The 18,881-nt window shown below is 42.6% G+C and overlaps 1 long non-coding RNA gene across 1 annotated transcript in view; it reads right to left on the bottom strand.

The window, feature by feature from the left end:
• Window positions 1-18,881, bottom strand: part of LOC109954714 (uncharacterized) — a 204,767-nt gene that overhangs the window by 95,729 nt on the left and 90,157 nt on the right. The window contains exon 2 of the long non-coding RNA XR_002274177.1: window positions 5,279-5,370. This is a non-coding gene — a long non-coding RNA (uncharacterized LOC109954714). The remainder of the gene's footprint in view (window positions 1-5,278; window positions 5,371-18,881) is intronic.

Below are 18,881 nucleotides of genomic sequence, written 5' to 3'. Positions count from 1 at the left end.
ATGATGAAGTACAACACGAGAGAATGAAGTCACAGTACTAATATTAACTTGGTTGAGAAATGACACACTACTGAGATGTGCTACGTGGCTACAGCTAATAATTTAGGTTAATTGAGGTTTCCAGAAAGCCAGGTTACATGGATTCCCCATGCATGCTTCACAATGACTACTCCCCAACAAAGTCTCCATGTGCCAGTAGTGAAAGGGTGGTACCCAGTCTAATTTTAAAACCCACTATTATCACAGTATGACCTACTATTAATTGGAGGAGATGTCAATTCTTGGTACAAGCTATTGTGGGCAAGGTTAAAGATTTTTTTCACAGACCCCTGCAACATAAATGGATACAATGACTTCACAGCCCTCACTTTAGTTTTGAGGTTGACCAGTTAAGTTGTCGATGAGACAGCAAAGTCCCTCTAATCACTGGCCTCTTCTGAGTCTATTTTGCTACTATCATGTTCACCCTTGTGCCCTGGTCAGGCTGGCAAATCAATGACACAGAGGTCAAAATGCATGCGTGTGTGAAACCATGAGGAGTTTGACCAGAAGCCAAGCATACACTCCACTCCTCTATGGCACTGAACCCTGACCACATGCACAAACCTGCTAGTTGTGCAATAAAAAAGATTTAGCACTGTAACTCTACCTGCTCGCCACCAGTCTTAGGTTTGTGTGCCTTTTGATTAATCATGGGCCAAGAGGGATTTATTGTATGGGGGATATTTGCCTCAGCGATTTAATAATGGCGAAGGAGGAACACAATTAATCAAAGGGGGTCGACACATGCCCCCTTCTAAAAATGTGTAAAATTAATTACTATGAATATGCATATTTGTTTGTGAGATGCAATGTATAGTGTGTGCATAGCTGAGCTGCATTAGTGCATACAGTCCTGTGCTCTGTTAATAACATTGCTCATTGTGTCCTATGAATATATATCCATCTCATGGGTGGCTGGATATCATTGCACTAGCATGGGTTTGTGGAACTACTTATTATTGTGTTTGAGTTGGCATCTAGGGGTCCATCAAATATCTCAACTTCCTCTCCCCGTACATACACTGACAAATAAAGAAAAGACACACAAACACAAACACACACAGCTGCATACCTTCCTCTTCCCCTCCCATGTGCTGCAAATACGCTCTCAGGCTTGTGCAGGTATGGGAGCCTCCCTCCCACTCTCATAATCATGTACGAACAGCCTGGTACTATAGAAAAATAATGATGTGCTGTCCTGTTGGCTCATTTATCAGCATGTTTTACAACAGGCGCCGGGTGGAAGTAATTAAACTCTGCCATCATTACAATGAGCCAGGCCCCCCTCTTAATAGACACCCAATGAGACACTAGAGGCCTGTCTGGTAAATGGAACTCCAACTATCTCTGCCTCTCTCTCTTTCTGTGTGTGTGTGTGTGTGTTTGTCTGTCTACAATCCTCTTGTTTCATGTGTGGTTTTAATTAGTGTAGAAACAGAGCTGATAAGCAATTGAGAAAAAGACAAGTGAATCAGAGAAAAAAGGTTAGGGTCTTTGCTCCACTGAGTGCCTCTCTGACCCCTTCATTTAACAATGGACAAGCAAAATTAATTCACTCAGTAGACAATGTGGATAACAAGCTGACACTAAGAACTAAATCAGGGAACCAACATTACTCATACAATATTTAATCTTGCACTGTCATCTAAGCTAAACAGTGTTAAGAATGTTCATAATTTTAAACCTCCACATGAACATAATCCTAGTCCGTTCAGAACGAGAACATCGAGGAGGAAAGGAAGAGAGGTTATGAGTCCAGCCATTCAATAAATAAACAGATAAATACCTTCCACAGATAATCCAAAACTTACAAGACTTCTGTAATAATCTAATAAGTGCACAAATAGAACTTCTCTGGGGACCATCCAATCCTAGAGCAATACAGAATGCCTATACCAAGTACTGTATGGAGTCTCCTCTGTGTATGCTTTTACTGCAGTGTTCTCAGATATCATTAAGAGACTGGCCTCCCAGTCACAACACTGTGTCTAAAAAAACTCTGTGCTGGTATAAAGAGAGCCTAAGAGACTGGCCTCCCAGTCACAACACCGTGTCTAAAAAACTCTGTGCTGGTATAAAAAGAGCAAATTCATGCTTTGCGTGTCGGCATGTCCGCTAAGGTAGGGTGATGTACTTTTTGTCATCTTCCCAGGTCTGCACAGACTCTGTGCAGACGCCCGCGTGGAAGGTCCAACAGCAAAAGCCCGAACTGCACATGTGCCACAGTGCTTGGAAACCCTCAGCATACATGTCTGAAGTATGAAAAGGAATGTGTGCACGCCCCTCATCCGAGTCCGTGTACACACACGAGGGTATGCGCAAAGCATGAATTCAATTTAACAAAGAAAAAGCTGCTAATAAAATGAATGAAATCTGCTTCTTCCCGGCACCAAATTGAAATGACTTGGGTAAGTTGATTTGGGCGGACTAAGACATTTCAAGCTCATCTGTAATACTGAAACAATTATGGGTGATTTTCTCAAGGATATATCAGCTAATAAGATGCCTGATTGGAGATCTACAATACATCACTTGCCTGTTATATGCAGTAGTTCCTTTACTATACCTGGACCATTTAGTATTACTTACAGCTCTAATGGCACAATTACCCTTCACCACCAGCACTAATAGTGCTCTAAGAGATCCTTTTGATGTTATGACCTTCGTACATACCCACATCTAGCTCCCACTCCAGTGTCTGCACTCAGTCCCCCCAGAGCCCCTAATTTGTGGATATTGATTAGGCCCACGACCACAACTGCTACCCCCACTCTCTAACACCAGTCCTCCCCCTACATATATACGCCCTCATTCCTTTACCGTGCTCTCTGCACCCACCCTAATCCCATGATAATCAAATAGGGACCAGACTGGCTATTCAGTGCTGTACCAATTAGCCGGTGAACGAGTCTAGGGCTAGTAATAGTTGTACTAGCAGAGGTGGCAGCAAGCAGTAGTATCCAGGGAGGCTGTAAACATCCATTAGTGGTTAACCGTCCCTACTCATTTTTCCTTCCCAAAAACTCTCTCATTAGTGCAGTGAGCCCTGACAGGTAAACAGCACTAATGGGAATGGCCTATCAATAAATGAATTGTGTGTTAACAGGAAGTGCTAGCAAGAGGACTGAAGATAGAGACCAACAGCAATAAATAGGGGGAAGGGGTAAATTCTCTGATATAAATAGCTGTAAACACGAGGAGGTGGTAGGTTATAAGTAATAAATGTTTTACTGTGTGTTCTGCGTTCCTGGGAGTTTTGATTATAGATGGGATGAATGTGCTTTTGCAGAAACACTAGACAAGGGAAGCAGAAGTAATTTTGGACAAGAAAAGATCTAAGACATCAGCTAATGAAATACGATCTGAAGTCTTTTGAAAGTCACTTTGATGTGACTCTGGCAATGCTGGCAAACAGTTGTCATGTACTAGCAAGAGTACTTCAAGGCATGACCTCAGGTGTTTCAAAGACTATGCTTATGTGTGGGTCTTTCCAGCAGCATGATGCGTGACATCCCTTTGTGTTAATGCTTATATTTATATTTTGTGTATCGCTATTCACATGAAAGAGTGAGGGAAAGTGGAAAGAAGGAACTGGGAGGGCCTTAAAAGAAAGAAAAAGAAAAAAGAAAGTGAAGGGAGGAAGGAAGAAGGGCTGAGGGGGCTCGGGAGAGGAGAGAGAGAGATGTTATTTATGTTTGGAGCAGGTTCACTCTGAGTTCACCTTACCATGAGACGTCCCTGGGCGGTGACAACCACACTGCTGCTGATGTGTGTGTCTGTGAGTGTGTTGGAGTGTGTGTGCAAGCTCATGCAAGTGCTTGTGAGTACATCCATGCTTTGCGTGTTTCTTTACTTTTACATAAGCATGTGTGTATGAGAGTGTGTGCATATGTGTGTGTGAACTGAGGGTCAACTACTGAGCAATAACATCTTAGGGAGGACAAAGGATGTGGGGTGGATGCACTACGAGCTGTAACTGTGTGGGCTTTGTGTGTGTGCGTGTGTATCAGGGGCCCATTACTAAGGCTGTGGAGCACTAAATCAGCAGTGCTACTGCAGTGGATAAAGCCAATGATACACGGATTACAGCCACACAGTCTCTGCTGCCCGCATTTATCCACAGGCAGATAAAAAGACTGAGTGTACGTGTGGGTATCTGTGGGTGTGCGCAGTACTGCATATGGGGTTGTGCCTGTATCTATATGTGTGTTCATTTGGGAATGCATCCGAGTATGTTCATCACTGCACGGTGCATGATTTTACCTACTGCACACAGTTCCTTAGATTAAAGTGTGTAATTACACTACTAACTGAAATAAAAACCAACAGATTGACAGACATATTCAGAGCAAGCGTTAACCGCCATCATCAAGCAGGGCCCTGTTTGAGCAGTGTCTGTAGCCTGGGGTTGTATGGACACTAATCCACCTCCAGCTCGCTCCAATAAACAGCACCTTATCCATGTCTTACTGAGCCCACGTTTACCATTTCAACTGCTTACACACAAACCCACTGGCACCACACACATTTTTTTATATATATATATTTTTGACATCTTACCAGGGATAAAAACTGCAGTGTTTCCTGATCAAATTTCAGGGGCAGACTCGAGAATTATGAGTAAAAAAAAAATCAGGGACATTTGGGGCAAAATTGTTACATAAAAGCAATAATTTTAGCACAGGTATAATGTGCAGCGTGTACATCTAATGTCCAAGCACAACGCTGTGACCGATATCCTTCCTAGCTCCAGCTTTCTCCACCAACACCAGCCTCATCCACACTCCAGCGTTAGACCTCTGCTGGTCTAATTACACAGACTGACCTCCCACAGGTCGCCTGAGTAAAGGCCCCTAAAGATCAATATTCATTCTTTTAGATCTGTCATCCGGTTTTGACACTATCGACCATGTTCTGTGTCTGCGCCTGCGCCCATGTTCTTTCTCTGCCCCCCCCCCCCCGTTCTTAATTCATCTATTTACCCCCCTCCCAACCCTCATATCAGTGCTTGAAATGGGTCTCACACGTATAGAGCGAGCTGATACTTCTGAATTTGCCCACTTGCACATTGTTACTTCTAACTTATTGCCACTTACAGATGCTACTGGTACAGAGTGTAGTTATATTATTCGGACAGATTTCTCTTTTTTCTGCCAAAAAAAAAAAAAACCAAGCAAAAAATATATTTTGAGATGAAATATGAGAGATGAAGAAAAGCATAGCCTCTTTCTCTTACCTCCACAGTCCTGCAGAAGTAAATGGCCCAACCATCACACTAACATGGTAACTCCAAATAGGCCATCCTAACGAGAATGTGGAGTGGTCAACCTGAGTCAAAAGAAACAAATAAAATATGCTTAACTTAAATCCTGCATCTTACATGATGCGTCCCCAAAAGTTTCATGCAATTTGGTTGCTTATTTAGAGTAAAAACATATTTGTTTTTTCAGGATACACATTCTTTAGGACTGAAACGGACACATGCATGTATGTATGCGTGGTAATGCAAGTAAACAAACAAAAAGTGTGCACACATCTATCTGTACTCTGTCTTGCTTTCTTGTAAAGCTGAAAATGAACTTGATATTATATAGCCTACTTATATACTTTTTTTATTTTTCTTTGGAGCTTTGGGGAGTTTGGGCTTGTAGGGGAGAAGAGGGCAAATGTCCAGCACCCTGAGGTATATGTTTGTTTCCACCTGTAGTGCATCATTGACTTTGACCAGGCATGCTGGCCTCACATTCTCTGCAACAACGTTATAGCAGATAAGCACCACAGGGCTAATGAACAGAGAGAGGACTTGTTGAAGGTCAGCTTCTTCATTTAGGGGCCCTCCAATGGGCTGGCCCACTCTGCATGACTAAACACATCATCATAATAATGCCAAGGACCCACCGCTTTAAAACTCTTGCATGTTTTTTTTTTTTCTACCCCCAGTATTGCCTGGCATACTTTACGTCTCCAATATTCCCCTTCATCTGAATTATGTTGATTTTCCCGTTTCTTTCTGAAAGGCTTTTAAAGGTCTTGGCAATTATCCTTTTCTGGATGTGCTTAGAAAAGGATGCTGTCCATCCAGTGCCTGCTGATGATAGGGAAACATGATTTAACACAATCAAAGATGCAAAGCGCGGCTGGATAAGGGTGCTGATGTGACCGGGTGCCAAGGCCGGCCAAGGTCATGTTCATCTGCATGATTAAGGGAGATGAATTCTGCCCTGACCTCTGGATTATGCCAGAAGGATGTACTAGAGTGTGTATGAGTGTGTCTATAATATGTTTGGTGTACAACTGCCACCTGTCCTTTTTGAAATTTGAAAATGTTAAGAATTTATAAGATTTTCTTTTTCCCTTAGTTTTTGTCTCATATCTTTTTATATATATTAAAAGACTGTCATCTCTTTCTTCCATTCTTCTGCTCTCCACTAAACTCATTCCTCCATTCTTGTTGAACATTGGAAGGTGAAGAGGGTCTCTTCATGTTCCATCTCCTCACCCTCTACCTAAACGGGAGTTTAATATAGTCTCCCTGCTCTCTACTGTCCCCTCCTGGTGGGACCAGGCAGCTGGTTTTCCACACACTGACACTTGCCCATCACACTTGCAATGCAAGGAAACTATTCACAAGGACCCTGCACCTCCATCAAAATGTAACAATACAGAAATGCAATGTTTAATGTTGCTTTCTCATAGATATCTGATTAATATTAAAAACCTTCCTGACTTTGTTACTGGGTCTCTGTAAAGGAAATTACACTGAGTTTGTGTCTGCATTAATCAAAAGTGGCAAAAAACCCAGCGTGCTAAACTTTTGTGAACAGTATATTTGTTCACACTGTAAGCTATTTTAATCTATCGGCTTTATTGTCCTTCAAATAATGAAATGTAAGTACCACACTGTAGATCTTTGCTGAAAGCATTCATTTAAGTGATAATTTTGTGTGCAATCAGGAGAGGGTGACAGTGCCCCTTTTAGCATGGTACTGTACTGTAATGCACAATGAAGTGTGCTGTACTGTAAGGTGCTGTATACAGCAGATGAAGGTTATTTCTGTTAAAACTAAGCATTCTGGATCAGTTCCATGTAATTCTTGTCCTAGTCTTTATTTCTTCCCCGTATCAACTCATTGTGTCTGTAAGTGTCCAGGTCAGCTCTACAGCCAACCCCAGTATGCCAGCTGGCCTGAGGAACAGCCAGAAGCCTTATTTACCCCTCTCACCACCACCATTAGAGACCCCCCTATGAATGCTAACATTACAATGCTACTGGGGCTGCAGTGGAGGGGGGAATGGGAACAAGGAAAAGAAAAAACGGAAACAGGGAAAGAAAAGATACAGAGGAGTGCAGGTGGAAATGTTTGGGGAAGGGGGGGTGGGCTCTTGAAATTTCACATGCTTCCATACTCGTACATACAGCACCCTCTTTGCCCTGCCTTCCCAGTAAATGAAATGCAGGGATCATTTTATGTGAGAAAAAGGACTCTTTAGCATTGCCTCCTGAATTAGAATGGTCATTTGGTATCACTGTTTATAAAAGAGCAAGGGGAGAAGGAACATGCCACCAAATTATTTTAGGCCAAAATTAAGTCACTACGTTCTCTCACTGCTCCTTTACTCTTCTCCCCTACCTTACTTCTCCAAATCCCACAGAGTTGTACTGTTCTTCCAATGCCCCAACAAATGAAAGAATGATGGCAGGAGAAGGGGGAGGATGGAGGGAAGGGGGATGATAGAAAAGGAGGGGAACAGGAGTCAGAGGCATCCACAGCAGAGGGCCAGATGTCAATCACCTCCTCAGGTGGGCTTTAGAGAGGCACACACACATTCATGCATGTAGCGTGCACCACTGATATCTAGGGGAATTAAAATACACTGGCAGAGAGCAGAAAAGAGTGAGAGGAGGAGAGACAGTGAGACAGTATAAGAGGGAAATGGGGGAAAAATGTAGGAGAGCAAATGGGACAAAGGGGCCTGAATGATGCAAAGGTCAGAAAAGTCAGAAAAAGAATTCAAAGAGCGCAAAGTAGATTCACTGAAAGTCATTACCTACCACAAATTACCTGGGCAACAAGCTTAAAATAAATAAATAAATCAGACTGCATCAACAACAGAGGAGAGCGGGAGAGACTGGGGAGATGCAGACGGAGAGCTGCAGAGAAGTGAGAGGAAGAGAAGTAAGAGGAGGACAGGAAGGAGGCGGAGGGGGGCATTGGCTGGAGAGGGATGAAAAATCGATGGACAAACAAGTGAGAGGGTGCTTGCAAAAAGGAACCCGGAGGGGAATTAAGCATTTAAAGGAATTCTGTTTCTGTGGTATGGAGGATTGGGGGGGCTGGGAGCACAAAAGCGCCTGAGGGTGGAGGAGGAGGGGGAGTGTGGCAAAGACGGACGGACCACAATGCCCTGCAGCTTGATAGGGTTGAGTGACCACATCAGGTCTAGAGGCGAGCAGCGAGACGGGCAAAACCCGATGGCTTTAAGTCAAGAGGATTAGATTCAAAGTCTCTCTCCCTCTGTGTTTAACCCCCTTTTCCCCTACACCTCTCACACCCCCTCCATCCCCTCTCCTCATGTCTGTCAGGTGTACTGCCCCAATACAAGTCATCCAATCAGTAAACAGAAGGATCAAAGTATTACTAATAGTCTAGTTTTAATGTTTCAAGTGGTAAACCCGAGAGCTGGCTGATATACTCGGCACCAAGGTAAACAGGTCAATAGTATTGATCTGAATTCTGACCGACTCTCCTCTCTCTCTTCCACACACACATAAACACATACAGTTTCTTGGCTGAGAAACATGGAATGCATTAGAAACTTTCTGGATTGCACTTCAGCTGAGGATGGGGAGTTGACACATGCATACACAGACACAGACATGGAAACACACACCATTTCTCAATATTCATACATGCAAAAAAGCAAAGTACACTGTAATACTGAAATTCCACAGGCTTTGACATAGTTAGACATGAAACAAAAGTACAGGCAAACACATATACGCGCCCCAGGCTTTGACATAGTTAGACATGAAACGAAAGTATACACAAACACAGATACGCGCCTTCATATCATTGTGCTTAATTTCACTCTGTCTAATACAGTAACATATGTGATAAGTAATGGTCTACATGCAGCAGCTGCTGCACTCAAACACAAGGACAGAGCAAGTCGTTTGAATACAGACTCCTATTGTCCTTCTTATGTCAATAAAACTCAGAAGTGCTAAGGAACTAGCATGGTCAGCAACATTATGAGACTAATTAGCATTTTCTTCTTTCTTCTGCTGGTTGATCTGTTTAAACAAGCCTGGGGGGTCTGCTGTACTTACTGTAATTAAAGCAAAAGGAGCAACTCTAGCTTAAGAGAAGGAACACATAAAGGCTGCCTCACTAGGGGGACCTCAAAACTGCAAGTATCCCACAGTGGTTTTTGTATATAGAATTGCAAGAGGCTATACAATAGGTAAAGCTGGCAGGTTAGTGCAGTGGTTAGTGAGTTTTTCACCCATTGGGACTACGATTTGCTCCTCAGTATGGCCACACCTGTCAAAGCATCCCTGAATGATACTTATTTAACCCATAGCCACTCCGGGAGCACAGCGAAGTTGCTGAAGCTGCACACCACCTAGGCAAAAGTAAATTCCTCTTGGGCAATGCATAAAGAATATCAAAAATGATAACGAAAGGAGCTGCAATAAATACACAGTATGAGTTGTACAAAGGCTTAGAAAGATAGTTTCTTGCTTGCCTTGTCTTTTTACTATGCTGAGGAGAAAGGAGGCAAAATAAAAAAATAAATTTTGGATTAAGATTCTTTGGGAGAAACAGCGATAGGTTTTACTGGCTGACAGTCTGATGCTGCTCAGTCTTTTCTGGCTGTGGGCAATGTTAGCAGTAGCGGTGATCACCGAGGCATTAACTGCACAGCAATGACACCAATGTAATTCAGCTACTCTGCTCTAGATTATGACACTTAGCATGGACTGGATAACCCTTATTATGACATTCATTTAGCTAACATGAGACAAATTATAGGCTGTCATGACACAGATACCACAGCTGTTTAGACAAGTGCTGACACTAAGGAACTGCTGTTGCGTGATTTGGCCTGATGCGATCAATGCAACAATTTCTCTGATGTGAAGTATCTCTGATCTAAAGAATATAATTATTTCATAAGTATATGATTATGTATGAAAAGCTTTATTTTGAAATGAATTGTCCTCAAACTTTTCCCCCCAGAATAATTAAGCGCTTGGAATACAGGCGTGCCCTCTCATTTCCCGCTAGCACACGCACACAGGGACACACACAGACGGCCATCCAGGAGCAAATGTCTGTCTTTTTTTTTTACACTGGCTCAGTGCTCTCAGTCTCCACTTCCTGCTTGTTACAGCTCTGTTCCCACTCAAAACGACTGGCAACACCCAGCCCATCAAGCATATGCAACTGCCACCACTGCTTCTACACACCTATGCACAGAAACATTGATTATTTGTTTGGCTCACTCTTCACTATAGCAAAACCTTCTCACTTGTCCAGCAATGCAACCAAAACTATAGCAAATCCAGGACGCAGCAGCCTGAGATCCACTGCAAAATCATAAAGCCAAATATAAACACAATCAATTTTGAATTAGATTTGCTCAGTTGATTATGTTCTTTAATAAGTCTGAATAATCACAAAACTATGCATTTGGTAGGTAAAGTGATTATGTAAAACAAAAAAATAAGACCTGGATATGATTCAGACTTGTTGATAAAGAGTGAACAGTCTGACAAATTGGTTAGATGAAAAAAGGCTTTGAATTGCTCAGTTGTTTGCATCATCAACTTAATTACAGCAATGAACGGCCTCTTAAATACAAATGCAAATTGGTTTGGTGCCACGCTGAAAGCAAATTTTGATGTTTGATATTTTCTCAACCAGTTTGGATGAAGCAGGTTCTGCAGCATGTGACAGAAGTAATGCTGCAACAATTACATTTTACAAATGCAACAATGTACAGTACAAAAGTTCACAGACTGTTGTTCAGTGTAGTCCAAATAGTATGCACTGACATAAACAATGTATGTGGGTTGCGACATGTCTGTAAACATGTTTGTGTACATTGTTGTTGTCGTTTCCATATGTTTACATCATGCATGATGTGTTAAATGCATGCAAGTTGTGTGTTTGTGTGTGTGTGTAAGCACTGGGAAGAAACAAAAACAAGGATGTGTGCCTTAAGATGTGTGTCACAGCCAACTATCCTGCCAGATCAAGACCTGTCAGCCATGCAACCCATCCCCGGCCACATCCCTTCTGTTCTTCCTCCAACCTTACATTTCCCTCTTTCCATCCTATCCCTCCATCCATTCTGCAGCCTTAAACAAGCTGCAGCACTTATCAGCCAGAAAAATAATTGGGAGGTCTGCTGCCTGCAATACATTGGTCCCCCCCACATCCATCCGGGTCGCTTCAACAGTGTCAGCTCCCATTAGAGGAGGAACACTGGGCGCCAGGGCAAAGTCTAACTATCTCTATCACTGACTCTCTTTCACTGTCTTCCTTTCTCATTTTTACCTCATTCTAAGTCATTAATTCTATCTATCTATCTATCTGTAAATTCACTGTGTATTTGCACTTGGTTACCCACCCCTCAGCCTTGGTGAAAGAAAGAGGCAGAGAAGGAAACACCGCTCTCCTCCCTTAAAAGGGTCAACAGAGAGACACTGTCATGTCACGAGGCCGTCTGAGCGTCTCATGCGGTCGAGCTTGCTGGCAAGCAGGGAGACAGAGAGATCCAAGGGGCCAGTGGGAGTTGATGTTGCACCGCTGCTGTAGCGAATATGTAGTGGCATGTGTGCATTGTGTGTTTGTGTGCAGGTGTGTATTTCTACACTGAGGAGCCATGACAGGGACAGTGGTTCAGCTGTCATTCTGAGTGCTACGATGCAATTGGTCGGGGCTGACAGGTCAGGAGAGTTCATGTCCAACAGGGCAGTGTGTGGTTGCTTCTGTGTGTCCATGTGTGTGCGCTGTAGCACGGAAGAAGACACCAGAGTATTACTTCCCAAACGTCACAATCACTGAGCTGTGTTGCTCTACCTCTCCACATATGCCTGACATGCTGTGACCTTACCAAGTCCACTGGTATTTGGGTGTAATATCCCTTTATTGATACACAGAGGAGAGTGACATAATGTAAAAGCAGCTCCTACACACCAAAATCAAGTCTATTTACCAGTGGTGCCCAGGGGTAACTCATGGCATATGACCATCTATAGCTACATAAAACGCCTTTAGGCAGTGTGAACTGTATGACCCTCTTTACTTTTTATGACACTGGTGATCACTGATGTCCTATAAGACCCTTGAGATGGTGATCCAGTGCATCCCAATGAGTCCTACACAGCTGACTGTTGCATAAGTGAGGGCAGTCACTAAACCTCTGACCCATTCTTGAATATATTGCACACTAACTAATACTCCCATGCATGTGTCCCCCAACATCAAGATACCTTTTGCCCTTGAGCCACTCTCTGCCTAAGCTTTCCCAGTGCAAGTCCAAGCAGCTACAACTTCCTTCCACAATGCAAGAGGTGACATTGAGAAGGCCCTGAGTCTCTGTGGATTTGGGGTATCCATCCGGCTGCCCACGCACAAATAAATAATGCAATGGCCGGCTAATGCAGTGGGCCCTGACGCAGTGGCTGACGTTGCCTGCAGCTACCTTTGGGCTGGAAAATAATTACAATGCAAAAGAGGGGAGAAAAAGGCCCCCATATATACTGTAATGGGCTAAAATGGGGCGATATACTGCAGCTGCCCTCCACACTTTGGTGCCTCTCTCTCCTGCTCCTTTTTTTTCCTCCATCTCTGACACTTGCTAACGCTCTCTCTCGCTTGCTTTTCTCTGCTATACACAGTAGCCACTGCCTAGCCAACCAGTGTTGTCCATTTCTCTGAGGAGCTCAGTGAGATGAGAGGCTGTTAGTGGCACCAACCTAATGTTTATGGATTCAAGGTTTCCACTGACAACCCTGTCACACCTGTAATTGTAGATACTTACTACTGGAGTTGTATAGGCAAAGGAGTGAAGTAAACAGCTGTCATTTTCTTATAGTGATGTTGATTGTGCGTTGTCTATGAGAAGTGCATTAACTTGCTGGCAAGATTCGTTAGCAGTAAGGTTACTGGCTTCACATTAGTGTCCATGCCCTATTTTATGTACTGTATGTCGCATCTGAACCTTCATGTTAATTAATTCCTCGCCTTAAAAAGAAAATTATTATTTATTTTGATATCACAATATACCTTTAGAAATTAAAAACAGTCAAGTGTAAGTCTCTAGTTTTCATGCGACCATGTTCCAACAGTGAACAGTATTCCAGTTGGGCTATGGCATTGACATTGGCCTTAGTTTACAGTGAAGCAAACAGAGGTCGGTATGTTGACTAATCCAGTACCGGCAGAAACGTGCTGATAATGAATACAAAGCTGATCAATGTGCTGCTGTTTACACACGTCTTCCAGTATTTACTGAGACACATTTAAACCCAGCCCTCCTGGGGGGGGGTTCTTTGCAGGTGGATTACAGTAACAGGTTAGCTAGACAACTTTGACATTTTGACATGATGCCAGATCTGTTGGTTCCTCAAAAATCTTGCAGGGCTTGTTGTCATGGCAACATGTAAATAATCTACTTGGGCGCATTTTTTGTTCTCAGGCTTATTCAGTGTAAACAAGATAAATTCTCAGATTTAAACAGTGTCGGAACAGGAAGCATCCCACTGAGATCAGAGTGAATATAATAAGAAAGGAGTTTAAAGAAATCAGAGTACTGAGAGGTCGGCACAACCCATTGGCCCATCCCAACCTGTCCTTAATTAAACAGTACCATGTCAGTCAGTTAGGGGATAAGTGAAGTGGACTATTAGTGCTTCATATTAGGGGTCAGAAAAAGAGAAGCCATGCTCTTACCATCATATAGTCAGTGTGTATTGCAATGAGATTTTGTATAGGGTTGGTCATGTGGAAATTTTAGTTTTTTTTGTTGAGCTATTTGAAAAGTGTGTCTTGCTCTGAAACAATTCCTTCAAGTTTTCCTGGTCTGCCTTCTTCCTATGTGCTTTAAAAACAAAGGATATCAATTCATCTGAAGCTTATTATTAGTTGTTTTTTTTCCAATATATTTGGCCAATGTATGAAAAACTAAATGTTGGTGAGAATGTCAAACTTGTTTTGGAAACATTGTCATTTGAATGTTAAGGCAAAGCTAAGGATATCTACAGTACTCTAATATATACATACTCTGACAATAATGGAAGTAGAACTAAGAGTAATACATTATATATAATATCAGTTTGCAGAATATTCTTGTATTTTATTTTCACCAGTTCCCAGGTTCATGTTGTGCGTGTACTCTCTCTGAATATAATGCAAAGATTTCAGAATTCTAGTGCACACAAATGCTGTCCACATCATCATGCAGTCACGAAGAACTACTAATAAATGAAGATAACTTAGACATCCTTTGGGTGCATTGGAATTCCTTTTACTTTGTGGATTTATTGTCCTTCTTCAACTTTGCACCATGTTGGATGTATCAGCATACAACTGCACACAGGATTACTATTTATGGATTTATCAGAGATTATATAAGTTATACCACCACATCAAATTGGCGGACATGCAGTTGAGGCAACGTTAAGGATTTAAATGGGGAACTTATGCACTCAATTTGTTGGCCACATTTTGTCATAGCCAGTATAAGAAAATCCAGCATTACTCATTTGCTCTGGGATCTGTTTAGTGATGTACAAAGAATACCCCACACTTTTGTCTATCATCCCTGGTATAGGACCAGGAATGATGACATCACTGACTTTGCCCTGAAACAGACATATACTGTACAGAGACGATAATGCACTCAGAAGCACTGTGACAATGAAAGAACATTTCTGTACTCAAGGGTACAAATGGCTGCACAATTTGTCCTGCTTTTTCTGTGTATGAGAAACACTGCACTTGCAAAACAGCATCAAAATTTATTGGGCTTCTTTAACAGCAACGCCTAATTGAACTGTATGCTTTTGTATATAAATGTTCAACAGGAATTCTTGTCTTCCTTTTTCCTATTCAAAGGAGTCATCCTGTCCTTCACACTCTTGATTGAAGGGTAAAATACCATAAAAATCTGAGCCTGCCCATGATCTACAACAGCCCTTCCACACATCTTGACCCCCCATCATCTCAACTCCACTTTCTGATGAATATGGTGGGATGGGGGGAGGGAGTGCCACGGAGACCGTCGGGCATCCTGGGATCAGGGTATGCTGCCTGCCACCAGGTCCCCTTCACTCTAGGGGCCCTTCAGTGAAAGCAGAAAACTTCCCTTTGAAGGTCTGTCAACTCTCTGGAGTGTCTCACTGCCCAAACCTCAGCCCCTCCTCACCCACCTACTCCCCACCCCTTCTGGGTTCCACACCTCCATCCTCCATTCCCTCCCATGTGCTTTCCTCCATTCCCACTGTTGCTTCCTCCCTACCCCTAGTGACCCCCTCTTGAATTCTGCTGTCCACTGTCTCCAAAATTTATCCCCATATACCCCCTTATCTCTTTCTCAAGCTATGCATTCCAAAAATTGAACTTGGTAAAAAGAGTGGCACAGAAAGAGCTTAGTTTCACTTTTGCAAACCAAATAAGGTTTAAAATGGTAGCGCGTCATGAGAGAGTAACTCTTAAGCCCTGAAACAGACATGCAGGGTGATTCCCTACGGCTCACTTGGTTCAGTTGTGAGTGACACTGACGGCTCTGGTGTGGTTTTTCTGTTCCAAGAAGTTGAAAAAAGCTGAAGCTATTTTCACAATTCTGGCACATGCCACTTGATAATCACTGATTAAGACATAATTTTCATGCAGATCAGGTGCCAGCGATAGAAACCGTGGCAGTTGCTGGTGTTATCAATTAGGGCATTGTTGGTTTTATAAATCTGAATTGCAAAAATGATAAACATGGCTTATCAGCAGTGCCGCTTACAGTAGATGTATGATGCCAAGGTGTGGGGAGGATGTGCTACATGCTGATGTTTAAGAAAATGCTTTGAAGGCACATGCATCATAGAGTGCTGCTCTCTATACCAGAGCATTAGACTTGCTGATGGCTTTTTTAAGAAGTGATGAAATACATATTAGATTTGTTGTGACTCAAACAGATGTGTTCACACCTCACAGTAGCTTTTATAGTGTTGCCAGTGGATTTCAGATAAGCGCTCAATGACTTCCTAGTTACTCATGCTAAACACCATAATGTGTGTGAAGACATGTTTTCTGAGTGCATGCATGTATCTACAGAATGTATGCACGTGATTGGAGTCCATCTGAGAAAGTGCAATAAAGTACACAGTGTGTCACACCTCGAAAAGTCTTAACTGAAAAAAGGGCAAGGCAGATAGCTCAAGCCTGGGGCTGCTGAATACGAAGTCTGAGGCTTAAAGAAAAGTCAAGAGGGACAAAGATAAAGGTGGAAGACTCAACAGTTTTCTCTCTGAGAAGCCTTGAGCCCTGTTCACTGAAAAAGAGTACAGTTAAAGTGTTGTTCTCTCTTACCTCAACTAGCCAAGACTGACCAATTAACCAACGTGAGCTGCTACTGTAATTAGCTGAATTTTAATTAACACGCCTGACATGACCTCTGGCATCACCACTTCCCTATTAATTCTATGGTACATCATATCTGTTCACAAGTGTTTGATTTATTTTTACCTCTAGTGCAACTTTATAAGTTAATGCCTGCTCCCAGTGATATCACCAGCATCTATAATCAGTTTAGGTGTCTAAGATTGTGCCATAAGAAAAACTGCATGCATCCAACAACCAAGTGGCTCTATGAGGTATTGGAGCCTTATGAAACATATAGCAAGGCACATTTGACCGTGGCCATTAATTTGACTGCAGAGCTTCTCTACCTTTCTCTTTTGACAGTGTCGAGCTGGTGCCCCTCATTGCTGACATGTGGATGGCAGGCCAGCTCATGGCCATAGGGCCGGCTCCACTGAATAACAGCAGGCTAACACATAATCATCTTCTGTGAGGGGAAGATTCACTTTGACCTCATCACCTCCCTCTCATCATAGCGCTGAGATAGATGGAGGGAGACAGAGACAAAGAGAGAGACAAAAAGAGGAAGAGAAAGAGAGACAGAGCAAATTACAAGGCGAACTCAGAGGCCACAAAGAGATGGAGAGGGCGAGTGAGGATAGTTAGTTCTTATCTTTGATGCTTAACTCTTGTCGACAGTGCAAAGACAGAGAATCAAAGAGATGCAAGGCTTTTCTTGCAGAATCTCTCCATGGGTTGCTACGCTACAACCCCAAGGCCACACCGTCATTCTCACATATTAATAGGCTGCCATTTGGATCTTAAGAAACATATTTTACGCAAGTACACGGACGCAAATGACACCTGGGCCATCACACGTCACTGGTGAACATTGTCAGCGTGTGTTTTAACGAGAGATGGAGATGCTCTGTCCACAAGGGGGCGATATCTGCCAATTGAAGCTCAGAATTTTTCCACGACTGCAGCAGTAAACAAGATGGCATTCATGGAGAAACATGTACTATAATAATTACACTACGATTCAAAAACAGTCAATTTAGTGGGAAACTGTGTCCCAACTTTTCACTGGTATTGTGCATGGTTTAGAGCAGTTGCAAGCAGGTTTAACTACATTCCGGCATGAATAAAGAGTCGACGAAGTACAGTATCATAAATATGTTTATACATATAGACATGTTTAGCTAGAGCTTTGTCAAACTGTTCAGCCATGGTTGTTCTGGGCGGACACTAACCCAAACAGAAGGGCTCAGCTTTCTCTTGTGGTTTCATGTTGCAGTGCCCCTTAGAGGCAACACTCAGACTGCAACTCACGCATATGCCATGTGACACACACTAGAACACAAAGATGTGCGAAATCAATCTTGTGTAGCTTGAAACATCTGCGTTTGCATGTCTACTAGTGTTAAGTGTGTTTCGGTGTGTGTCTAAATCAACCAAAGGGCAGGAGACTGAAGTAAGAGAAGCATATGCACATATCCAGTTCATTATATGAAGCCAGTGAAAATATTAAAAATGACACCTGTAAAACCTTTCTATAATTAATAGACATGAGACAAGATGGTGCATGTACCGTATCTAGCCACATATAGAATTATATTCAAAAAAATACGCTCATGCATGTGGTAAAAAGGGGTACGCAGTAGGGGGTACCCCCACAATTGATGAAGTAAACTCCTCTAATGTACCCTGTCCCAGTTTTAGTTTTTAGATTCTCTCTCTGTCCCTCTCTCTCATGCTCTCTCTCTCTCATTCTTTCTCTGGTCCACTAACCCAGTTTAAAAGCAAGCAGCAGACACCTCCTCCTGCAGTTTGTCTGGGACAGTAGACAGCCCTGTTAGTAGGACTAGGCTTTTAATGAATATATTCTGGCAGTGTGTATGTGTGTGTGCACCAGCGCAAGTTCCTAAAGCCACTTAGGATTGAGACCCCCACTGACACACACACACACACACACGTCTGTAAACACAGCTGTATCCATATTACTACATAGTAAATCCATCCACTGTCATTTGAAATAATTCAAAGGCATTTATAGTAAAGGTTTGCCGTTATAACTCAGGCGCATTTGAATCAGCTCTTTGCTAGAGTTGAACTGTTAACCATCAAAAACTGCTTGCCAAAGTTAATGGATCTTTGCATTCACAGGAGACACCAAAGGTGTAGATGATACCAACATAACTGTTTGAACTGAAAATTGTAAAGCAGTATTAGGATTCTCTTGGTCAGATGAGT

The sequence above is a fragment of the Monopterus albus genome, unplaced genomic scaffold (genome assembly GCF_001952655.1).
Source record: "Monopterus albus unplaced genomic scaffold, M_albus_1.0 scaffold11.1, whole genome shotgun sequence".
Classification (NCBI taxonomy): Eukaryota; Metazoa; Chordata; class Actinopteri; order Synbranchiformes; family Synbranchidae; genus Monopterus; species Monopterus albus.
The sequence above is the reverse complement of the archived record's forward strand: the minus strand, read 5'-3'. Positions and strand labels throughout refer to the sequence as shown.